General features: G+C 41.8%; 3 pseudogenes; 2 read left to right on the top strand and 1 right to left on the bottom strand.

The window, feature by feature from the left end:
* Positions 1–3,965: 3,965 nt before the first annotated feature.
* Positions 3,966–5,725, top strand: LOC136460600 (uncharacterized; annotated as a pseudogene).
* An 8,725-nt stretch (positions 5,726–14,450) lies between these two features.
* Positions 14,451–17,583, bottom strand: LOC136460599 (uncharacterized; annotated as a pseudogene).
* Positions 17,584–22,771: 5,188 nt separating this feature from the next.
* On the top strand, positions 22,772–26,390 carry LOC136460598 (uncharacterized; annotated as a pseudogene).
* Positions 26,391–26,943: the final 553 nt, after the last annotated feature.

Here is a 26,943-nt window from a genome sequence, read left to right as displayed (position 1 = left end):
GAGCACTAGATGGAGGAAGTCAAGGTAACCTCAGGGTTACGAGAGATTGAACTACTACCACTCTTAAATGCCTTACGTCCCAACCCAATGATTCGGCAGTGCCCATGATCGGTGATGAGCACAAAGCCAAATTACTAGTCGACAGGGCATGACCGAGCTTGAGGGGAAGGATATGGCTAGCCTAATTCCTAAGCTACTCGCTAGAGCGAGGAATTGAATGGCAAAGCCATAGGCGCTAGGCAAATTGGAGGGTACAAAAGCAGAGCTCAAGCCATGTTCAAGCTGTGGAGAAGCACACGAGTGAGCACGAGTGGATTAAGATGGGCGGCTCTGATCGATAGCTACAACATGAGCACATGCGCATAGGTGGCGAGATAATGGAGGTATTGGCACAACGTGCTTGAAGTGGAGCGACCGAACCTGAGCCAGTCGCACCGGCGTTGGCTAGCAATGGCAAGTGAGGCAGGAAGGCATCCCATCGCCACTATGACTAGGCCATCGACTAGACATGGCAGCAGCGGCATACGCCAAGCGCACAATGCGGTAGGTGATATGAGGGTGAGGCGAACGCCACATCGACCGAGCGATGCAGCCACAACCATGGCATGGCCCAGCAGCCATCCATGTGAATGTGGCACACGGCAGCAGCAGGACCAGCCACAGCCAGCTGGAACCGACCCACGCCAGGCCATAGGCGCTACGTGGCATCACCCGGGCGTGCGAGCTGGCCAGCGACAGCAGCTTGGCCATGGCCTAAGCCTAGCGCCAGCAGCGCCCACGTGCGCGGTGACCATGAACCCAGGCCGAGAGGTAGCAACTGGTGACGTGCACGCATTTTAAAGCGAAGCAAAAGCTGCTAACAATCACGATCGAGGTTCAACTAATTCCCCTAACCTAAAGTCGATACTAACACCCAACGAACAAAGTAAACCTCATGTCTTGAGAGCGACCAAAGAGGGAGATAGGCAGGTGCCAACATAAGTTCATCACACTAAACATTGGTTCACGAACCGAGCACCGAATCATGGTTCACATTGGGTTCTAAGGAGGTTTGGGTAATTTTAGAGCAGACAACGTGACATCCAACACAATTTTGACCTATGCCATGCTCAAGCACTCACTTTGATGCAATCAACAATACCAAAATATGTAGCTAGTGTTTAAACATTTTTGTTAGAAATTAAATGTCAAATAGCATTGTCTTACTACTTTTCCATACTTAGAAAAGTTAAGGGTTCAATTCAAACTAATAGCCATTAACACTTTTGTTACAATTTTTAAAAGGCCTAAACCCTATTAACTACTACCAACAAGTATTTCATACGATAGTCCATACCTTATACTAATCGATAGGAGCAAAATATTTAAGCACCATTTAACTATTTTGCTCAATATAATTCGCCAAAAATCGTATTTTACACAATAGTTCAAGTGTTTGCCGACTTAATGAAAAGAGCTTATCTTAACGTTAAGTTTGATTTTTGAGCTCCCAAAACACTAGTTAACCACATCTATTTTCCAAAAGTTAAAGTCACCTTTCCATCTACTAAACGTGTACTTCAATTTTTATTTAAGTACTAAATATAAGTTATGTTTGATCCTTGTTCATAGAAAATGTTTTTCGCCTCATGTGCGTTATAAATTTTTAAAACCCAGAAACTTGTTAAGCTAATCCTTCTCGGACCTAAATCTTGGTGCTAAGCAAGCTCGTAACACCAGGGGTGTTACATGTGATGTCCTTGATGACGATAGTGTCGCACAGCTCGAGGAAGTGTTGGAGATGTGCGTTTGCGTCCTCGCTAGGCAAACCATGGAATTGGTTTGCTTGCAGCATCGTGATGAGGCCGGTACGGAGCTCAAAGTTCCCATCCCCAATGTTAACAGCAGGCCCAATGGGCACGTTGGCAATAGCGGGGTGGAGTAGTCACAGAGGGTCTTGGCCATGATTGGAGTAGCGGATGGTGCGGGGGTGACTGGTTCGACTATCGGAGTAGCAGAAGAAGAAGCGGCACGAGACCATTTCTTCCTTAGGAGTGCCTCCTGATTTTTGATGTAGTTGTTCGGCAGTTCATAACCGGTCATACACTATCCTATTTTCAACCACAATAGGAGAAAACAAGCAAAGTTAGCCTGCATAAACAATGGCTACCTTACATGCATATTATCATGAACATGTCCTACTAGATTCTTTAATCAATTATGCCTTCCTTGGCAATGGCGCCAGAAATGCTTGTTGATATTTCTTAGCACAATCACCAAGCATGGAGTTAGAATCCAACCCTGGCAACGACGCCAAAAATGCTTGTTGGTGTTCCTTAGCATCACCACTAAGAATGGGGTTAGAATCCATCCCCAGCAATGGCGCCAGAAATACCGATTAACAAATTCGAGCATCGTTACTAGGTTTGTATCCCAGCAATGGTGTCAGAAGTGCCTTGTTGGTATTACTTAGCAACATCACTAGTGATCAGCAATGTCACTAAGTAATAGCCTTGATAGTTCCTTAACAATTTTAGATATTTATCTGCAAGCACACGGAGCTATCATTGTAGCATTTCACCCAAAAGTATTCAGGGTATCATTATTTATATTTTCTCAAAGGAAGGCATTTGATTAAGAGTCTAGTATGGATATGAACTTGAATAATAATGCTTGCAAGTACACCAATGTTTATAGCAGGGTAAAACGGTGATTTCAAGATAGTGGACAAACACTTGGCATTCCTCAAAGGATAAAATAGAAAAGAAAGAACAAAAGAATAATCCTAAGTCAAGTAGGCATTGGTCTAGTATAGTCATACAAATATTAGTTAATGATCATACAAGTTATATAATTAGTTTTAGGGCTAAGTGTGAAGCAGGTCAGGAGGCCACCGAGTACTAGTATGCCAACAATCTCATGTGACAATTTAGACTCCTATACCCCAGTCAAACGTGGGGGATTACAAGGGACGGACAGGGCTATCACCACCTACCGCCTACCCCTCAACCGTGGAAGGGGACAATGCATTCACCTATTTCTCCATACCCAAGCACCATGCTTGGGTATATAGAAACTACCCAAATCCCTCTAGGTCCCTGACCCTATGGATCGACAGGTAAAGGACTTGGGCACACCCGAAAGCACAATGAACCACCACCTCAACTTAGCTCTAATTCTGATTATATAAGTTATATGAGTGGTTAAGCATAAAGTTAAGTATGATACTTTCATGACACACAAACTATAGACTAGTTCATATATCAAGATTATAACACAATAACTATACTCTAGTTCATAAGTATGACAATAAATATCATATGAGAGCATAACTTTGGCAGAACTCATATTTCTATTCATACCCAAAGGTCTCTTCTTCCAAGGATCCAGGCTCCCCAGGGTAGCTTTGCCTTGCTCTAAACTACTAAAAGAAAGTAAAGCTACCACTAGAGAGTGAATTGTGAGAGGTGTTGCTCAATGTGGTGTGTGTTGTATAGGGGGTTGCCCCTCTATTTATACAGGGAACAAGGCAGTGCTAGGAGCTATTCTTGGCATGAGGACCGAGTTGCACCGCCTCTGCATGGAGGCATGCCAACGCCTGAGCAAGGAGAAGCAGGGAGGCGCTGACAGAGGGTCGCCCGCCCCTATGGGTCGCCCACCCCCTGACCATGTCCCCCTGCCACCACCTTCGCATGGTGGGCTGTGGGCTGGACATGGATCACTCCTCATTGGTGCTTTGCCATAGTTGAGTCGAGTTGATGGGCGTCTTTGTTATTTCTTTGCGCAAATCAGTTTCGAAAAGCGCCTTTCGGTGAACTTCTCCATGTATTTATGTTTGTGACCTACAAAATAATGTTCTCCAAATACATGTGAAACTTGGTTAATAGTAAATGCATGTGTTTAAGATTGTCAATTTCTCCTCTTTTTTGTACCTTAGTTGGCGGTCGGATTTGATCGTTAATGACCGCCAACACTGCTTGAAGAGGATGGACAAGTACTTCGACAATAGGGATGAAGCAAAATCTACTGCTCCATCAGGTACAAGTGTAGGTAAAAGAGTGTTCCAAATAGTTAGCAAAGTCACATTTGTTTTTGGGAAGAAGACCAAAGATGCAGATGGTCATCATGCAATCCTCAGATGCTCCAATAGTTCCAAGCAGTATCGGATCTACGGCAAATAGGGAGCACTATGCAGTTGATAACATCGTTGCACCGACAGCTTGCTCCCTAGTTATATCATATGCTATTGCCAATGTCCGTACGATAGAAGTTGCCACCGGTATGGTGATCCCAGGCCGCGACTATCACAACAATAAAATTCCAAAGGAGTACAATCGGGTAGAAGTGTTGACAGTCGTGGAAGGACATAGGGATGACTTCCTAGACATCCCACTCCTGACGGTGTCGAGAAACTCGGTCAAGCTATCAATGAGTTCATCTTATGGCCTCGATGGGACATTAGGTTGAATGATCATATTCCATCGATGCCTTTTTCGGAGTGGACGATGAAGGAGGTTTCTCACATGCAGCCTCGCCATCTCATACCCCTTTAGAGCCTGAACCTAACCCAACATCTCCAAACCCACCATCACCAGAACCTAACCCACCACCACCATTTAGCCTCCACACCATTTAAGATCCTCTACCTAGCCCACCACCATCGACAACCATGAATCCCCCATCATCCCTGAGCAAGAAGCATGCCTTGTCAGAACCTAAAGGCCATGTAGCTAAAGGAAACCCTAAGTCTATGCCAAAAATGGTTACACCCATCGGTAACGAGACATCACCGGGGGTCATGAAGAAGTGGATGGCTGGATTTGCAAGGAGACCAAACACACGTTCCATTACTGAAAAAGCTGCCAGCAAGTCCGCCTCCAACAAGATCACCATACAAAAGCCAACGAGAGAGGATTACGATAATATCCCCACCGATAAATATGTGCCAGGCAGGCCTCTACTCCAGTGGTGCAAACTCTGTTGTGTTTCACGTGTGATGAAGAGGTTGCATGACTGGTATATGAGAGCACTTCGGTTGGGATCAATGCCTTCAGCGCGGTTGTACCACCACTAACTTTTATGGGTGGTCCTAGCAAGGTTATGGTTGACTTCGAGGACATTTGGTTGATGTTTCGCCTCGGCAAACTCGACGTCCAGCTCATGAGCGTGTGGTGCCTGTAAGTGTCGCTCGTACATAATTATATTTTATTACTAATATAATGTTAGGGCATATGAAGTATCATCTGACAAGGTCACACGCTTTACAGAATGCAACAAGCCGACCAAGAGATGCGGTTTACTAAGGATCCGTTTGTTCACGAGGGGAAAAGGTTGAGTATCTCGACCTGGCCAGAATAAGCGAGAACGAGCACACAGTGGTTATGGGTCCTGATCACGACTTGTTTGTGGGCAAGACCAAGGCTGAAATAGCAAAAATTAGAGTGGAGGAGCAAGACAAGCAGGAAGTTGCAGTGGCCACCTACATAGGAAACGTGTTTCTTCAATACCAAGACAGGAGAGTTATATGTGCACCATACATGTTCAAGTATGTGTTGGTCGTAAACTCCCTTAATAATTTTTATTTACAAAGTTCTTACTATCTTAACACATGACTTCATTGAATCCGTGTAGGGACCATTGGGTCTGTATGTACATTTGGCTCTACGATGCACGGATTTTAGTCCTTGGCTCTGCAGATTTCCCACAGAGCAGTTATAAAAAATTCATCGATATTTTACAACAGTAAGTCAAGATTTGCATGCGTGCTTTTCCACATTTCTATATTATGTATGAGAGTTTGGATATGACTTGTTGAATTCATTCGAGCTCTGCAACAAATATTGTGTTTTTCATGCATGGAAATATAATTTTCAGTGATTTTCTATTTGGATTCATTTCAATTTGTATACAATAATTCACTGGCGGGAAATAAAAATAATTCACAGGCGGGAAATATATGGCCGATGGAGGGGAGAGGCCTTTCAAGAGTTTTTATTTTCTTATACCAGTAGTGTCTGTAATAAGGTTGCTCATGTTCTAGCGAAGCAGGTCACAGGCACTACGGGGTACAGTAGATTTGCCGAGTGCCAGAGGCACTCGGCAAAGGCCCAAAAACACTCGGCAAACGATTTGCCGAGTGTTACACTCGGCATACAGCACACGGCATTGATTTGTCGGCAAACAGCTATTTGCCGAGTGTTTTTTATCGCACACTCGGCAAATGGTTTGCCGAGTGTCAAATTTGACACTCGGCAAAAAAAAAGGTTTGCCGAGTGTTTTTTGAATTACACTCGGCAAACCTATTTTGCAAAGAAAAAAAAATAATTGCATTAGAACACCATTAAAACCACTTAGAATCCATACGATGTCTGACAGTTCTCCAAATGTACTGTATATATAAAAATGCATGATGTGGATTCCACAATTAAATAAGATCAACCATCACAATGCTCAGCAAAAATCCATCAGTATAATACCGATTGATGCAGATATGCCTAATACACTCAGTCTGGAATCTGGCAATCACATAATAACAGAATACAGCACAACATAATATCACTCAGTAGCCAGAAACACACGAACTAGATGTGGTGACATTGAAACTCCGCGCTGCGAAGTCGAGGGCAGCTTTCTTGTCAGATTTCTTCAGAGTCCTCATCTCCACTTGCACGGCTTCAACTCAACGCTCGCTGGATTACACTCTCCGAGAGACCGATGGTATGGGATCCAGGGATCCAAGCTTGAACTGCAGATAGCGAGGTGATAAATCATAAGTGAAGTGAGATGTGGCCGAATCCGCACTCGTCTAAGATTGAAACGGGCACTAACCTCCTACCGAGGCATCGCAGAGCAGAGGCCACGGGATCTGACTGAGAGCCCCCAGAAGGAAACGACTCGTGACAACGACGCACGCACGCGCTGCGTCTGGGCGGCGAGGCGAGAAGGCAGCCGCCGGGCGCCATACTGCCTGCAGCCAGCGGTGCGTAAGGTGAGCAGGCGAGCCCCGCTTGTCACCGCCGGCGCCGCGGAGGGGAGGGGACGAGGAGAGGGGTTGCGGTTACCTGTGCCTGCGCTTGCTGGCGGGCGGGCCTCTCCGCGCCCGTGGTTGTTGCTCCGGCGATGCGGAACGGCGCTGCTCCTCCTCCGGCGTCCCGATCTGTGTGATTCAGGTGGACGGGCGCCCGCTCCGAGCCGGCGGGTGGGGAGGGGTGCTGCCTGCCATCCCGTAGTGTCCGATAAAATACACTCGGCAAAGAATATGACACTCGGCAAAGCCTTCGATTCCGGTAGTGAGGTACACATAGAGATGTGGCATATAACTCCGGCGTGTGTATTTGATCTTGTATTGTGTGAGGTTTCGGCCATCTGAGTTAATGAAAGGCAAGTTCCTCTCAAAAAAAAAAGAATTTGAAACCTGGGAGTACTAGTATTTTGTATTTTGGTTTGTATTTGTATGGACAGTGTCTGCTCAATCCTCAGTTTGTTGCTACACCAATGCTGTCCCCATGTCTTCCGTTCTAGTAAGTGGTATGATTGAATTGTCCAAAAAAAAAGTCGTATTGTCGAAGGATCCAAGTTAAAGAACCTTGTTCATTTGCCATTGTCACCATGCCCATGCATGCTGGTCTCCACAGGTTGGGAAGAAAATATGGTTCCGTAACAGTGGGTAACGTGGCCATACGGGATGGCAAGCCAGACAATACAGTACGCCACACACACTTATTACTCGTGCCCCGGTCGATCACGCTCACGTTGCCGTCCCGCTGCTTGCACGGAGCTTTTGGCGCCAGCAGAGGCTGACTTGGGATCTGTCTGAAAACCCCACCTCGCAATCGTCACGGCTGACACACGAAGGAAGCTTCCACGTATCCCTCAGGATTATGATTGTCATTACACGACTTGAGGACCCATGTCGCAGACACTGTCATGAGTAATTGTTGTTTGGTATTCGTATACGCCAGAGATGACGATTGTGTCATGCATCAAGATCTAGCACAGCTCAGTGACAGTGGCCATGTTCATATCATCATCACACAATAATGCGTCTCGTGCAGTCCGCGGTCGGATTCGGTCGTCCTTTATAGGTACATCTGATTATAATTCAGTAGGCGATTTTGCGTCAATAACATCATGAGAGCGATAAGCTGATCGCTTTGGATCATCTGTGTGCTACGTGTCCCTCTTTTGTCAGCCGTCTGCAATTGTCGTCATACCAAGTTTCATTCAGTAGGAATCTTCAGCTTAATAATTTAACCGTGTTCGTGTGTCAGCTACTGAAGCCACAAAAGTTTACTTGTTGCTGCCCAATGCCATATACTACGAGCTGAGACAGTGTCAGTGTCTGATCTACTAATGAATTTAGTTGGATTTCTAGACGAGTGCGTCGTGGGCGTGTGAAAACATGCACGTACGGTCCAGGGAACATTTAGTTGGAAGATTCCTTTACATGCCATATAGGACCATCAGTCACTACCATGTTAACGTCAGATCAATAAATTGTACGCAACTACGCATGCATTTCCCTATCCTAATTAAGCTGTGACTGTGACCTGACCAGCCGTCCATCCATTCCCTAACTTTTCTTCTCCTGTTTTCGTCAGCACGTGCGCCGGCGACTACACAGGTCTCGGAAACTGTATGTAAAAACTGAAAACTTGTGCATCCTCCATCATTGGCCATTTTTTTTCTTTTTTTGAAACGAATCAGGCAGGCATCATTGACCATTTCGTGCGCTGATTTCTCGGTCATCGCGTGGAAGTCTAGTGTCTGAACTTTCTGTGAATTTTTTTGCCGATACTAAAGGTCCTGCTGGCTTTATTTCGTTTGACAAGAGCTTCATTTCGCGGTGATTACCATGAACCTGCAGTAGAACTGCAGAAGCCAGTCGATTATTACTCCAGTAACGCCATGAAAGCAAGGAGTGACACTCATTGGTCATTGCTCGTGTTAGATACTGGAATGGGGCAGTTCTGGATGAGATCGGCCAGGGCATCTGGACGACTGTGCACAATATGTAGGCCACGCAAGTGGACTTTTCCTCGCCAAGCAAGATTCACACGCAGCCTGTCGCCACCGAGGAACGTTCCCGAACAGCACCTCTATGTATTCTTTCGCACAATTCCGATACTCGAGGTGCCTGAAATTGAGATTGATTTCAGACGACCCACTCCCATGCGCCCGTGCCCCACTCGCCCCCCGCCCGTGCACGAAGAAGAAGACGGCGGCGGCGGCTAGGGTTCCGACAGTGACGGCGGCAGTGACTCTCCCTCTCTTTTTTTCCCAACTCTGGCAAGCTTAAAAGAGAAGGGGCTTGGGGAGGCAGACCGGCTAGAGACGGTAGGGTCGGCGGGAGGGCGGCATTAGGACTCTGGCAGTAGGGGAGGTGGTTGGGCCAGGTTGTGACGGGTTCGCCCATGGCCATGACGGCGACGGGAAGGCTGGGGAGGGGAAGGAGTCCACTGCAGCGCGGAGCTCCGGCAAGACCCTACCGTGCCGCGGTGGGCGGTGGGGTTGCATGCTCATGCGCTCGCCTGACAGCGGCGGGGTCAGGGCAACTTGAGGAAGAAGATGAATAGGCACGGTCAGTTGGAGCGTTGGATCAAGATCCAACGGCTGAGATTGGTCTGAAAAAAAAATCAGGCACCCGAATGATAGTAGACCCCATTCTTTCAATCTGACTCGATCTCCTTATCACAATTGTTGACTGGTGAGTAAAGACGATGGCTTTTGAATTAGTGTTTGGTAGAACTACACACCGACGGGCCATCTCAACGGAATCAACATGATGGCTATCTGCAAATAATTAAACACGATTTCTATATCAAGAATCTGGGTTACCATATGGAGTTGTTGGAGTTTTTTTTAAGGTTTTCACACTCTTTAGCCCTCCCAGGTCTCTATGATTTTTTACCTTGTCCGCATCTACGTTTGTTCATTTCGTTTTGTTTTAGCCACCGGCATGCATGACGTGTATGTTCTTTTTGAGATAAATGTACAGCAAGTCCATTAACTTTTTGGACTATGTCATACATGTTCATCAACTCTGGAACTGTAAATTGGGATCCATAAATTTTTTACTCAGTTGACAACAAGTCCATACCACTTCGTTTGATGCCTTAGATCCGACTTGGCAGTCTATGTCATCAGCCGACATGGTGCGTGGGTCACATGAACTGCATCTGAATGCATTGTAAGTCCATTAACTTTTTAGTTTGTGTTATTCAGGTACATCAACTTTAAAACTTTAAATTTAGGTTTATAACTTTCTAAGGGCAGTCCCAATGGTGTATTGATGATGGTTTCTATCCTCATTAAATGACTTTCCACGTAGGCAAAATGCTGACATGGCAATGTAATTAATGAAGAAAGAGAGCAAAAATCCTAGAAATGGTTTCCTCATGAAGAAATCAGGTCTTCTCTTGACCCAGTGCACTAAGAAACTATGAAATCGTCATTGGGGAGAAACCACCAGTTTCCAGAGGGCTCGTGCCACACTCCCATTGGAAGAAGAAGATAGAGTTGGGAGAGATAAAGATAAAATAATTATTACACAAAGACACCTCCACTGTGGAAGGTAGTTTCTATAGATGATTTCTTGTGCTATGAAAACCGCATCAGTTTCTTCTATTGGGACTACCCTAAGTCGTTCACTGTAGAAGTTTGAGGAATAAATCTAACATTGTTATTAGCTAGCGTGGCACGTGGGTCACATAAGGGTCGAGTGTGCATCGGTTTTTTATGCTGATGCCTCGTCCCATTTCAGCCCCCCCCCCCCCCCCCTCTCCCTCCCATTTAACCCCACCCTCGTCCTTCTTCCCCACTCACCCTCTCCCGTTCTAAACGTCGTTGCTGCTGCCACGCCTCCCTCGAATCAACTCAACGGAAATGGCTAAAGAATCCAGCTTCTTCTCTGTAGCTAGAGGAACAATAGGTCGCTTTGTTCTTTCTGTTATACCAATCTATTTGCTAATTGCATTGAATGTTACAAAATGGTTTATTAAAGCAGTGGTTAAGATTAGGAAGGGGTTTCTTTGGAAAGGGAAGGAACAAGCTAATGGAGAATGTTGTTTAGTGGCTTGGGAGAAAGTGGCACGACTATTGGATCTTGGCGGTTTGGGCATAACAAACCTAGAGGTCATGGCCAAGGCACTGCAAATGAGGTGGCAATAGTTCAGGAAGAACAGAACAAATTGTCCTTGGGTTGATCTTGAACTACCATCCCATCCCAATCTCACTGGCTTTTGTTTGCAATTGCGATCACTATTGAAGTGGGGGGCGGAAAAAAAATACATTGTTCTAGACTGATCGTTGGCTTCATGGATGTTATGAGAACCTTGCATCTAAAATTGTTGCTTGTGTACCACTAAGAATCCGCAAAAAGAGGACAGTAGCTGAAGCACTTCTTGACAACTCTTGGTTAAAGGATATTCAAGGTGCTCTATCCCGGCAGGGTGTCATAGAATTTTTGTGGTTATGGGGGTTGTCTCTGAGAAATTGTTTTGAATGATCAAGAGGATTGTCATATTTGGAGGTTGGATGCATCTGGGGTTTATTCCTCCAAATCAGCATATAGAGCATATTTCACTACTAAAAAACATGGATATTGTAACACATTGGTGTAACACATCTATCAATGTGTTACAGACAAGTTTCATAGGAACACAAAACAATGTGTTACAGCCGTAGTTGTAACACATAGCATTTGTTCTATAAAAATAAGTTACTAACAACGATTATAGTAACGCAAAATTAATGTTACAAATAAAATGTTACATTATGGTAGTATTTTGTAACACATAACTGGAACATGTAGAATATGTTACAGATAAATATGTTGTTGTAACACAAAATAATATTACAGGGAAAGTGTTCCAGCAAATATATATCAAGTGGAGTTCTAAGTCATAGGCGACAAGGACAACACACCAGGAGTGACGGTAGCACATTCTAGCAAGTGATGCGGTGATTGTGTCAAAACCCTCCAGATGCCTCTACCATGCGAGTGGAATACGGTTGGCCTTGGTTTGTCCTACCAACTAGTCCATCTTTTCTTAAGTTTAGTAATAATTGCTAGTAAATGGGATTGGAGAGGAGGGCGACATGAGAGAGGTGGTCAGGTAGAACTTGGGGCCAAGGAGGCGATGAACAATTTGACAAATGTTTTGGAGAAAGTTTCTCATAATTTTGTCATATGAGTAGTTTTCTATTCCTTTAGACTCAAGTTGGTAGGCTAGGTGTTTGGTTACATGGACTAATTTTTAGTCTCTGTCACATCGGATGTTTGGACACTAATTTGGAGTATTAAACATAGACTAATTATAAAACTAATTACACATATGGTGACTAATTTGAGAGATCAATCTATTAAACCTAATTAGTCCATGATGTGAATTAATTAGGCTCAATAAATTTGTCTTCGCAAAAAAGTCTCCATATGTGTAATTAGTTTTATAATTTGCTAATGCTTAGTCCTCCTAATTAGTATCCTAATATCGATGTGACACGAACTAAACTTGGCGTCCATGTGTACACTATCGTATATACGTAGGCTATATGAGGTCGACGACGTATTGTGAGAAGCAAATACATATATGTGTATGCATGCTCATGTGCTAGATCCGGCGCTGTATACGCGCACGTATAAAGTGAGGTAAATCATCTTTAGCAATCACTACCCCAGATCTGGACATCACTGTCGATTCAAAAACCCCCTTCACTGCCAGGATTTTGAAACCGACAGTGGCATACCGGCAGTGATGGGGGGTTGACATTCACTGTCGGTTCTTAAAAACCGACACTAATCTATAGGAAACAGTGTCGGTTTCTAGCTCCACCCTGACAGTGTCTAGTTGAACAACACTACCAGTTTGTAGTCCTAACCGACAGTGATGGTTCCTTCAAGAGTGTCGGTTCTTGGCTCAAGCCAACAGTGTTGAGCAAGCCTACACTGTCGGTTCATGGCTCAAGCCGGCAGTGTTGAGCTAGCCAACACTGTCGGTTGATGGCTCAAACAGGCAGTGTTGAGCAAGACAACATTGTCGGTTCATGGCTCAAGTCGGCAGTGTTTTGCAAGATAACACTGTCGGTTTGTTGATAACCGGCAAGTGTTTTGCAAGACAACATTGTCGGTTCGTTGCTAACCTGGTAGTGATGGCCCATTCACATTTTATTATTTTTTTAATTGATTTTAATTTATATTTTTTCATGGAATCGGGTTTCGCTTTATATACGCTACGTAGACGATAGGTCCATCAATATTAAACATTACAAATGTTACTGGTTACAGTTCAAATGTTCTTATCCAGATCTCGATCCCTCAAAATAAAAAAGAAATATTCTCGGACTTCTTACAATAATCTAGCGAGCCGCTCTGGGCCATACTGGTCCTTGTACCTCACGGATTGTGCAATGAAAAATACTCCATCTTTTTCCAATACCTCAGCTAAGATGAATTTTGCGAGCTCCGATTGCAGTGCCACGATCTCCATGTCTAATAGCCTTTGGTGGTTATATTTCTTGTGCTGTTGTTCAAAAAAGATGATATCCAAAGAGGAATAGTAAATTATTTTTTTTGAATTATTAACAGACATAAATGAAATGGAGATTATACACATCAACTTATTGGCTTCTTCCGATTTCCCGCCGATGTAGCGAAGCTATTGCCCACATTACATAAAACTCGCATTCATTGTTTCTCGCCGGCTGTGACAGGTACTTCCCCTCCATTTCGACAACCTTGAATGGGACCGACGTCCCACCGATACGCTACTACAGCGCAGGGATATAGTAACACCAACTTGTGTTACTGTATATTGGAAAAAGTGTTACTAGCTCACTTAGTAACATATTTTCTTTTGTGTTCCAATTGGCTATGTTACAATAGACTGGTTTATTGTAACATAACTACTTGTCTACAGGAACACTTGTCTAGTGTTACAATGATTTTTGTTCTAACACTTTTTTTTATCTAGTAACACTTAACAATATGGTAGAATACATAGTGTGGAACACATTTATTTATCTATCGTAACATTTGTATAGTGTTACAAGAATGTCTATTGTAACACTTTTTTTAGTTCTAGTAACACTTCCACATTATGGTAGAGCACAGTATATGAAACAAAGCAACACATGGTTTGTAACACTTTTTTATATCTATTGCAACATATTCAGGATTATGAAACACATATTTATTTCTCCAATACATATGGCACAAGGATTATTATATAATCGCACAAATATGACACACTGTAAAATCACATAAAACACAAATTTCCATAATCATAGCATGATCCACATATTGTGGAATGATCTCAAACATAGTGCTTGTTTAGAACAAATCGTAGTATATGTACATAACGATATGGCTCAAGAGAGCAAACACACGTAGTCCATACTAGAAAGAAAAATTCAAGAACTAGCTATGATTCCTAAAGTCCACTGCTTCTTCCTGTGCGCATTGATGTAGGAATTCAACCATTAATCATTTCAACCTGCAAAGAAAATTTAAGTTGTAACATTACAAATTAAGGCACATATATACATTGATGTAAAGTTAGGAAAGCTAGTTTTGAACATACAAACATCGAAGGCCAAGCAATTTGGACTCCTTTGGCATGAGCATCACCAATATTGTCGCACCCAAGCATAGGCCTCACTAATGGCTCATCTTTTGTTATAGGATGATTGATACGCACTTTGTAGAATTGACTTCCTATCTTAACTCCACCAACAAGGGCTTCTGGATTAGTGCTCAAGAGAGTTGCATATGCCACATTAGCCTTATTAGGATATTTCAAAGTCATTAGTAGCACTATGGACCCAACCTACATTAATTTGACATAATCTCTTAGTGACCAGCAACCCTTTAGTTGTACATCGTGATCATGCATTTAGAACAAGTGATATGTTCAACTACCTTCATTAGAGAAAGTCGTTTAGGTGTTTGGCGCCTGTAGCTTGTAGCCTTGTCATGAGCCACCTCCTGGTGTGCAATGGTTCTAGTATCTACAAGCCCTCCGTGATGTCCCTTACACATGTCAAATGAAAGTACAAAATAATAAGACACAAAATCTACTATAATTATAACAAAGTGTGGTTCATAGATACCTTTTGTTTCTTTGGTATTATTCTACTTGTGGCGGAACTCCTTTGACAAGAATCAAACTAACAGAAGAGAAAGGCAATTGTATTTATACACTGTTATAGACATCTTAAATAACTAGCATTACAAGTCTAATATATTTTATTCAATGGTACATTGAAATAGTGTACCTCTGTTGATGCAAAATCATTATGGAGGTGTCGTTCAAATATTGTCCTGTGCTTCTGCTTCTTCTACTTCCTTAGTCATTATTATCACTTTGGCACTGATTCCAACTTCAAAATCATTCAAATGATAATTAGTAGGTAAAATATTAACATGTACTAAACTAAGAGTATATTGTTGTTCTTAAATACAAGAAACCAGTTGATAACCTTTTCTCCAGATAAAAGTACATTGTCATCATCACTAAATTCAAACTCACATGTTTCTTTATTCTAGTAAACAGAAAAGACAGTAGCATTAGCTGTTATAAAAATTCCTTTATGGATGCATAAGCATTAAATTCACAAGCAAGGGTGACTTTACCAATTCATCCCTATGTTTGAGGAATCCCTCATTCTGGTTGGGTGCACCACACTGGACTCTCTAAAATTTTGAAAGGATATTAAAGCCAAAATACTAGTTTAGGTGAAAACATGGAAAATAGTGCAAATACCTTTCTTTTAGAATTCAGTACTTGATTCTGAGAATTGTTGTGATCACTCCTAGCACAATTTTCCCTAGAAAAGATATAAAGTTTGAATAACACATTTCAATACAGAGTTACAAAATTAAGCTGTACATTCTTACCATTGTTGCTTCTTGGTTCTCATTGTGCCTCTGATTGTTTTTTAGTTCTTCGATAACTTTGTCTTGCATTCTAGAATGCTCTTTGAGTTGCCTTATTTCCTCCAACATGTGAACCTCTACATCAGATGATGAGCCATCTAGTGAAACTATATTAATGTCCTTAAAATGGTGTGTTTTTTTCGACCATAAACTTGTTTAGGAACCGGAAGCAATCCCATGCCGTGCACTTGTCCAGCTTTTTCTTCTCCCAACACCTGATGTAATGCATCACCTTCCCATGCAACTCTGCCCTCACTATTTTGTGCTAACTCTGGTTGTGTGTCTAGGAGATTTTCCAATTGAACCTACAACAATGAAATCCAGACATCAGAAAACAGAAATAATTATATATTGCAAAAAAGTTCCCATGTGCATGTAGCATACCACTGGCTCATTTATCCCTTTTCCCCTTTTCCTGTGAGTGGCTAGATAAACCTTTGCTCTATGTGGCTGTTTTTTTTCAGGATCAGCTTGCCTCTGCAAAAATAGTAGTAAAGGAAAAGCAAGAAGAATCATATATAATTTTTTTACGAGAAGATGTACTCACCATGTCCTCAGACCAACGAGCATAACTCTATGTACCTGCTGTATGAGTTGTCTTCCTCATTTCACGACTTATTTTGTTCTTTTCACTAAGGGTCTACAAGAAAAGTAAATTATTAAATAATGAACCATTATACATGTAGAAATCAACAATAGTAGACGATGATAGTAAAAAATACCAAACAGTGTAAATAGTGGTGCCTTACTTTTCCTTCTTCGGACTTCCAGTATCCTACTAGGGTCCTTCCATTCAGCTTCAACAATATCATCTGGACAACACTTGTTCAAAACAGACCTTTTCTTCTTTGGATTAAATAGTGTCTTTTTTAATGTTGCCTTGTATTTTCTCCAATCTCTTCCAATTGATTTGAATATCCATTTCTCACATGAATGAGGATACAAGAACTTTGTCTAAAATAAGAAAGTCACTAAAGAATGAATTTGACTTCATGACATGATAATAATCATATCTTTTAAACAATGAAATCTACACCAAACACTCTTGCCTATCATCTGGCCACGTGGGCTCACAATATTATATGAGCTAAACGCTACTGCACTCAACACTTAAGATGTAATTCACTTCACAAATTCAATTACACTTGAATAAAAAGACCAAATCATCATCCCAAATAACCTCTCATCTATTCAAGATATATCAGGTTTATTTTCGAACTGAAACAAAAACAAAGATGGCTAGAGACAAACTAATGTAGGTGCTAAGAGCGAAGAAAGAGCTAACCTGTACAAATTGAATGATGGTTTCTCCATAGTCTTTCTTAACTTTTCTCCAATCTTTGGCACCAACCGGACAGTAACCACCATTTCTTGCTATGGTGCCCAAAAATTGGCCTAAAAGGCCACCTTCTTTTCCAATGGGCTGTCCAAGCTTATTACATCTTACTACTATCCTATCTCCGTCAAGTAGATCCCAAACATGTGTTAAAACAGTCCCTCTTTCGCTTTTTAGGTTCTTTGTCGCCATCAGCTATTAAAAATAGAATGACAGTGATAGTAACTAGTTAAGATACAGTCCATATGAATGAGATTGATCTAACTACATTTGTACCTGATGTGTTCTGGTTCTCATCATCGCGCTGCTCAACCTCGTTAGCATATAGTGCTTCAATATGCATTAAATTTAATGCTTTCTTTTTCTTTGTACCTCCTCTTCCTGCTAAACAAATTTTGAATAGGCTAATCTTGGATGAAAATAAATCATTGATAACTACCATGATATGGAATAGTTAAGTTGTACTTGAATAATCAGATATACATACAAAAGAGTAAAATTATATGTTCATTCTAATACCTTTAGTTTTTTTTGGTTTAGATTTGGATGGTTCTTTGTTGGACTTGGTAGGCGCTAAAGTGGCCAGTCTGTCCTTTGTCACAAACAAGCTAACCATCTTTTTGCTCTCACACTCGTTAAGCATTTTCATCACTTCAGGATCTTGTTCTAGTACAACCAAGCTATCTTTTCGCTTGTAGTATAGATAGTCAACTGATGAGTATCCATGATCCTTGATCAAATCAATCAGGTTCCAGTAGCATATCACATCTCTGTCCATTTCCGTTTTCACATGTCTCTCTGCTTCAGGTGCCCCATCACATTCAAGATTTATGGTCCAATTATCCACCGCCATGGTTGCACAATCTAAATAAAATATAGTACCAATAGAAAATTAAGAATAAAGATAACAGAAGAGTAACAATTAGATTAAAGTGCATATATGTAATGTTATTTGAACTTGGAGCTTGAGAACAAGTGAAGTGCTACGGTTCAGATAGAATGGTCAAAAGGAATGGCATATTAGCTTTATATATAATACTTGTGTTTTTGCTCAGGTATGTAAAGATTTGATGCCACTAGGCAATAGAATTTTGAAACCTTATATCAGCACATAGCAATATCAGATTGCTAAATTTCCAACCATTGCAAAATATGACAATTAATCTTTGCAGGCACCAACAACTAATTTTACATGCAGGAAAACAGAACTAGCCAAAATTTTTAATCTTTGCAGGCACCAACAAAATATTTTTACATGAAGAGAAATAAATTAGACCCTGCACACATATCAAGATGTAAGAAAGAACAATCTTTTTATTCATCTACAGGACTAGACCAGACATGCAAGAATTTTTTTGAGTTGTAAAATAGACATCCTCAGTCAAAATAAATTGTCATAATGATCAATCAGTTCACAACCTATATGAGGCAAATACCACTTGTGAGGTTGAGGAAAACAGAGCAGAACTACATACAGCTGCAGACTTCTGTCACCCAGCGTATCTGGCATATTCAAGTCATTTAGACTTTTGAATTCAGAAGATGGGCACTGTGAAACTGTAACTTGAAACCACATTCAGAGTTGTGGAAAACTGATTTTACTTATCAAACCTTGCCTAATTAACTAATGGATAACCATTTGTCAAACATCGCAACCAACTAGAATTATCATATCTGAAGCAATCTATCAAACAATGGAACAAAAATTTGGACAAATTTTATTCCTATACTTCTAGTGTATACTACCTATAGGATGAGGCCCAAGGGATTTGTATGCCTAGGGCAATGATCATGGAGCGATAAGGCAGTAGGAGACTAGGACATCGGCATCGGGTACCTCGAGCAGGCACAGGGTTCCGTTCGCTGACTGGCCCGCTTGTGAAGAGGGCCAATGATTTGGGAATTGTGGGAGCGGACGAGGAGTTGAAGAGAAGCATACCTAACGATCTAGGGCTGGATGGACGAACTGATCCGGCCGCCACGAGCATGGATCAGCTGCCAGCGGTCGGTCCTCTGCTTGACCGAGATTCTCTTTCTGATGGGGTCGGGGAACTCGACGACGCGCTCGCTCGGCCGGCAATTGGCCACTTCGCCTCCATCGAGCCTGTTCGCCACCGCCGGCCTTGGAGCTACAGTCAGTTACTCAGTTCGTGGAAATGAGGAGGGAGTTGGAGTTTTTTCAGCTAGATTCAATTATTCGATACGACTGAGTCACCGAGAGGGGCATCTGTTTGGCGGCAGATGTATTGTTCGGAGGGAAAATTTGGTGGGAAATACTTTGTCTATTTTTTTGGAGGGAAACTAATGGTCCATGTCTCTTGATTCTAGATTGGTTTTGTGATAATATTAATAATGACACCTATATTAGTTTTGTGATAATATTAATAATATGTACCAAATTAGTGTATTTTAAACTAATGTCTAATAATAATTTTAATTTTTACATTAACACATAAATGAATTTTTATATAACTAATGGCACCAAATTAATGTGACCAATTATATTACTATTATTAATATGATAAATATTAATGAAAAATAGTTTCTTGAAACGAGTATTATTAACTACCACTACACTTTCACTTATGGCTATAGAGCATATGGTTTCATCCAGGATAATGCCTACGCGTGCAGGTGAAAGTTGCTCGGTCTGCACACCTTTCCCCCTCGTCTTCTCCTCCTCACGTCTTCCCCCACCACTGGCGCCATGTCAGTTCCCCTTCCACCTTCTCGCCCCGTTCGGCTCCATACATTCTGCACACCTTCCGTCTCGTCTTCTCCTCCTCGCGTCTTCCCCGCCACTGGCGCCACATCGTTCTCCGTCCACCTCCTCACCTCGTCCGACTCCATATTTTTTTTGAGATCTCAACTCTTCATGTGCAAGTTGTAGTATCCGGGACTCACGCACCAACTCACACCACAACAAACGCACACACACACACACACTCACAAACACACCTAGTGCGCAAATTATATCTACACCTATACGAAGAGACTGGACGTGGCTAAGAGGTATATGAAGTTGTCACCTTGTCTTCGAACTGTGACGAGCACGTCACCCTAACGACGAATGTGGCATATCCACAGTCTAAGGTAGCTAAGCTAGGACCAACCACGGGCTCTTGCCATCCAAGCTATGCTCGGTTCTCTCCAGCTCTATATCTAGTGCCCCTAAGCTTGCCCCCGTCTCCACCACCTCCGACCGCTGGTGACGACCACCTTCTTCCCCTTCCCCCTCTCTTGATGCGGCCATGGCAAACTAAGGCGACCTCCTCAACAAAATCATATGCGGTGACAATGCTTCTTCTCCGGCGGCGGCAACAGTGCTTCTTCTCTGGGGGCGGCGGTGTTTCTTGTCCGGTGGCACCAGCGAATCGACGGCCAAGGAAAGCAGCAGCGAGCATCGTGCGATGGATCGGGTGTGCGCGCCGAGCGGCGAATTTGTACGCGCTTGGACGCTAGCATTTCCCAAAATCATGAGTTCCATATTTGACATCCGAAAGTTCTCAAATAATGGGATCAGATGAAAACAAAGTTTGGAATAAAAAGCTATAAATTTTAAAATTTGAGGGATTTAAAATAAAATTTCAATATGTATTTTTCAGAAATAATTATGCACTTAAAAACATTTTTCCTGATGTCAGCATAACCGGTTGTTTTGGGCTTTCAAAACAATCGGATTCTCGGCCATCGGATCTGTACTAGCTGCCATCTGAGGCGTAGTTTGCTTCCCATTCCCTCTGGCTTTGTCGCAGAACGGCCGCCGCCGCCGCCCAAGTCTAGGCCGGTTTGCTCCGCTCGTCGTCGCATAGGTCCCAGGCCACCACCGCCCAGGCACAGGCTTCTCCCCGCTCCCTCCTTCGTCATAGCTCCCAGGACGCCGCCGCCCAGGCCCAGGTGCGGGTGCGGCCATCCACGGTCGTCGTCCCCAGCGCGGACGCCGTCGTTCCCTGCTGGCGTCCCGGTGCAGGCGGGGGCGCGGCTGTCCCTGGCCGGCGTCCACGGCGCGGTGGCCGTCCATGGTGCGGAAGTTACCGTCCCCCGGCGGCATTCCCCGGCGGTCGTTCCTGGCGCGGACGCAGGTCGGGCCCCTCCTGTCCACCATTTTTTTTGAAAATTCTGAAGAATATGAAGAATCTGTGGAATATAATAGCCTACTTAAAAGCGAATGCAAGAGGTAGTAAAGATATAGTTATTGTAGCCTATCGTGTCTGCTCACTATCAGGTAGATATGGTGGAAGAGCTTCTTTCTGAATGCAAATCATGTATTTTCAGTGTACAAAGATTTAAAAAGTGGTCAATGCACATCTCTCGGCAGATGAACTTCTTACTGACAGGTGTGTTAGTAGTTGCTAGACTTAGCATGCTAAAATATTAATTGGACTGAAACAGGCCATAGAGATCAGAAACAAAAAACAACATTAGAGAAAAAGAATCACATATATCTTGGTCTTCATAGCTCTGAAGAAAACACATAAAAGAACTAATTTGGCCAAACACTAAGCCACTCAAGTCTCAAACTTTAGATACAAACTCAGATTATCCAGCTGACCAGAAATAGCAAGCAATCAAAATAGGTTGAATTCCATGTTCAGAAGTGAATAACGGCTCACTGAATTATTGGGGTGGTCTAGCAGAGCTTTCAACAGGCAGTAGATACCCATAGCTCTGTTTTATTGGAGATCAGCAGCCAAAGCTAGCAGCTGCACAATTGTAGCTACTCACTGTTTGTTCAGTGATCTGTACAGGCTGCCATATATCCAACATCCTTTGTTTTTTGTGGAATTATCCAATTTTCTTATTGCCCTAGGCATACATCATGAGGCAATAATTAGCAGGCTGTACACTTCCTCATTTATCATCAAAGGAAAAAGAAGCAAAAGTTCATGGATTTTTTTTTACAATTAATTTCAGCATTGTCCATCAGCACACAGCACCTTGACTATAGCTCCTTCAGGCAACACTATACTACTTCAGATAGGATTCATTATAGTATCATGGAAAACATAGCTGAATTGTTTTAAAAGAAATCATAGCTGAATGCATATAGTGATGCATCCTGCAACTCTGAGCCATATATTTTCATACTGACAACTAGAGCACATTTTATTTCAGTGAACCAAATCCAGAGGTCCAAGTTCAGAGAACCAAATTTGTAGAAACTATTATGAACATTTTGCAAGAGCATTGCCAAGTGAGTGAAATCTGAAGTCTTTCTTGTACATGCTATATTGGCAAAGTATTCTGATTCATTGTAATTCTCCTCCCAAACTTTTTTCTTTTAGCAGTCCTCTGAAGAAATAGTCAAATTGTTTCATCATCACAGTGGTTATATTTCGAGGAGGCTATTAGAATCATAGCAGACAGTCCCATCGGAAGGCTATTGTGGTTCCTGTGAAGTTAAAACAAGGTGGACGATCCAAATCTACTTTCTTTATTGCAACTATTATAGATTTTTCATCGCTCGTAACAAGGATAAATAAACTAATGCAGTGATAGTATTTCTTGTTTTCAGTGAATTAATGGACTTAAATGCTATTAAGAGGTTGTTGCAATCTGAAAGACCAAGTGATGAGTACATAGCTGGAGTAAAAGGTTTTATTAAGTTTGCCTACAGTGGAAAAAGGTCCGATGCAAAGATTCAGTGCCCATGTGTCAAATGTGTCAACAGACGGTTACAAACGCAAGAAACAGTGTATGAGCACTTACTGTGTAATGGAATGCTGCGTGGATACACTATATGGGGTTGTCATGGGGAAACATCATCTTATATCTCTGCTAACAAAGATTTAGAGCCATGTTCAAAGAAAAACAAAGATTCAGAGCCTAGCACGTCCAAGTTTCAACACTAATATGCGGCAAGTAGTTCAAGAAACCTTTGGATATATAGATACTGAACATCACACAAATGGACCTCATGCATCTGGTTCCCCTGAAGATGGACCAGATGCGGAAACAGAAGATTTCTTTGATTTGCTTAGGGCTGCTGATGAACCTTTATGGGAAGGATGTGAGCTGTCAAAACTTTCTTTCCTTGTCTTATTGTTTCATGTGAAATCAACCAACAAATGGAGCAATAAATCAATTAATGATCTACTTCAAATCTTACAGGTAGCTCTCCCAAAAGGTTCAAATATTCCTGCAACATTCATGGAGGCTCAAAAGATCGTTGCAAAGCTTGGCCTTAAATATGAGAAGATTCATGTATGCCCAAATAATTGTCAGCTCTATTGGAAAGACAAGAAAGATGATGACTTCTGTTCAAAATGCAAAGCTTCAAGATGGAAAAATAAGCCAGATGAAACATCATTGACAAAAAAGGAAAGAAGAAAGGCAACCCCAAACAAGGTATTGCATTACTTTCCAATCAAACCTAGACTTAAAAGGCTTTTTATGAACAAGGAAATAGCCAAGTTAACTAGATGGCATGATGAGGAGCGTACAAAGGATGGTGCTTTGAGCCATCCTGCTGATTCAGAGGTTTGGAAAATGACTAATTCCCTCCACCCTCACATCGCATCAGATTCTCGAAACATGAGATTTGGACTAGCAACAGATGGTTTTAACCCATTTGGGAAGTGCAATTCTACCCATAGTTGTTGGCCAGTTGTATTAGTACCATACAACCTTCCACCATGGTTATGCATGAAAGCTTCTTCTCTTATGCTCACTCTAATAATTCCTGGTTACTCTGGAAAGAACTTCCATATATTTATGCAGCCAGTTTATGATGAGCTAAATGAGTTGTTCGACACTGGTATGTCTACATATGATGCATCTCGACATGAGAGATTTCAACTTTATGCTACAGTGTTGCATACTATGAGTGATTACCTTGGGACAGGGATACTGGCACAGTACAGTGTTCTGGGACAGCTGGGTTGTGTGTCCTGTGATGATGAAACAAGTTCAAGGCGCTTGAAACATGGTGTCAAGCAATGTTTCATGGCACACCGATGATTTCTACCCGCTGACCATGAGTTCCGTTATGATGCTAGTTCATTTGATGGAACCGAAGAGCATCGGTCCAGACCTATTTCTTATTCTGGAGAATCTCTTTTGGGAAAGATAAAATCAATTAGTGACTTTGAGAAGTCTAAAACCTGGAAGGGTGTTAGTGGCCTATTTTCTTTGTCTTACTGGAAGTATAATTTGCTACGGCACAATCTTGACTTTATGCACATAGAGAAGAATGTGTGTGAAAATATATTTGGGACACTTTTAGAAATGGATGCCAAATCAAAGGACAACCTACAGGCAAGGAAATATTTGCAAGAAATGAACATCAGGCCAGATTTACATCCACAAAAAAAGGCTAATGGTAAGTATTACTTGCCTCCTGCTTTGTACAGCATGTCTAAAGAGGAGAAGCAACAATTCTGTAAAGTCCTTCGTGACATAAAAGTTCCAGATGGTTATTCTAGTAACATCTCTAGATGTGTAAATGTTGATCAACCAAAAGTTTCAGGCCTAAAAAGTCATGACTGCCACATACTAATGCAACAACTTATGCCACTTGCTTTGAGAGGTCTTCTTCCAGATGAAGTTACATCTGTCTTATTTGATCTATGTGGATATTTTAGAGAACTGAATGCAAAAGTTCTCCACATCAATGAACTTGAGAAGTTAGAAGAACGAATCATAATGACATTATGTCGGATGGAGATGATATTCCCGCCTGGGTTTTTCACTATCAATGTGCATCTTGTTCTTCACTTAGCAACAGAGGCAAAAATAGGTGGTCATGTATGTTATTGGTCAATGTATTTTGTGGAAAGGTATGTTCTCCTTATAAAAATCTAAGAGCCATGTTTGGTACCTTCTCTTTGCATGCTAAATTATCGTTTTTATTAATTTATACTAGTTTGTGCAGGTACCTTGGTGTTTTGAAGTCAACCATGAGAAATAAAGCTCGTCCAGAGGGCAGCATTGCAGAATCAGTTCTGGCAAAAGAGGCTATGCACTTTTGTTCAACATTTCTTGATGGTTTTCAGACCCTATCAAATAGGCTTTCACAGAATGACGAGAATGATGAGTCACTTGGATGTTCTACTAGACATGCATCAACTCTTTTTCCTCATCCTGGGAAACCACTTGGAAAGCCAAGTAGTTATGTCCTGAGAGGTTTGGCTAAAGTACAAGCACATAGATATGCGCTATTCAATTGTTCTGATGTCGATCCATACCTTAGGTAATATCTCAAAATTGTAAACATAATTTTTTTTTGCCTCCCATAAATTTTCCTACATGTAAATTATAGAGCTCATGCTGAAGAGATCATCGGAAAAGGAACTGGACATAGAGCCAGCCATAGAAATGTTGAGAACATCCAAAATCAGAGGTTCCATCAATGGTTTAGAAGTCATGTAAGTACCTTAACTCAAAATGCTTTACTTGTAGCACTAACATGCAGAACTAAACTTGTGTATAATTGTACAGATAATGCAGTTAGAGAGTGAAAATAACATTCATGATGTTAAAGATGACATTAGGTGGCTAGCTCGTGGCCCAGTTGAAGCTGCAAAAAGGTACCGTGCTTTCAACAGTCGTGGTTTCCGTTTTAGGCCTAAACGGTTGGATAAGGTGACACAAAACAGTGGTGTAGTGCTAATTGCAAAAACATCAAGTTATGCCAGTGCAAGTGATGGTAGGCTAGTTTTAGGTGATGTGACTTACTATGGGAGGATAATTGATATTATTGAGCTTAACTACTCTAGGAAATTTTCTGTGGTACTTTTCAAATGTGAATGGGTTGATGTTATTTCCAAAAGAGGAATAAAGAAGGACAAGTATGGCTACACACTTGTTAATTTCTCACACCTGATACATATAGGAGAAAAGATTGATCATGAACCATACATTTTTCCTAACCAAGCTGACCAGGTGTTTTATTCTGACGACAAAGAAAACCCTGGGTGGTTTGTAGTCACAAAGATGAAACCGAGAGATATATATGACACATGTTGTGAACAATGGGAAGATGATGTAGAAAATGAGTCATTCCATGTCACACACCTTGAAGATATGTTCAATAATGCAACTGTAAGACATCAATGGGCAAGAAGAGACATTGAGGGAACCACGGTGGATGCTAGTGATGTTGCAGATGCTGGTGGCAATGGATTGAATGACCAATCATAGTTCATGAGGTGCAGTACGTGACTCTTATTGTGGATGCTCATTTGTTGAATTTATTGATTTCTTACTATAATGACAATTTGTTCAATGGATAAGACACTGAGACTGTACCTGTGAACTTAGAGCAAAACATTATTTCTTAATTTTTGCGTAGGTGTACAATTATAAGACACTGCATGACAATATTGTTACCATACAATAATATTTTATAATATTTATCATACATCTAATTGTCGTACCATACTTATGTGCAGCCGGCTTGTGTTCATACTACAAGAGGGTATTCTTCACAAGCTGACACCAGTAGTCCTGCGGGGATGTCGTCAGCACCAAAGATGATGACACTAAAGGGAAGGCTACATATTGGATAAATGATTTTATCTGTGATGAGATGTATCTAGAATTTTATTTAATATGTGATGGAACTCGTTTAGAACAAAATTATGGTTCTGTGAGATGAACTTGTTTATGCGAACTTCGGGGATTTGTGAGATCAACTCATGACTATTGTGTTTATTATTGTGTCATATGCCTAGAATTTTTATTGTATTTAATA

The sequence above is a fragment of the Miscanthus floridulus genome, chromosome 6, assembly GCF_019320115.1.
Source record: "Miscanthus floridulus cultivar M001 chromosome 6, ASM1932011v1, whole genome shotgun sequence".
In the NCBI taxonomy this organism is placed as follows: Eukaryota; Viridiplantae; Streptophyta; class Magnoliopsida; order Poales; family Poaceae; genus Miscanthus; species Miscanthus floridulus.
Note: the sequence above shows the minus strand (reverse complement) of the source record. Positions and strands in the feature narration are given on the sequence as shown.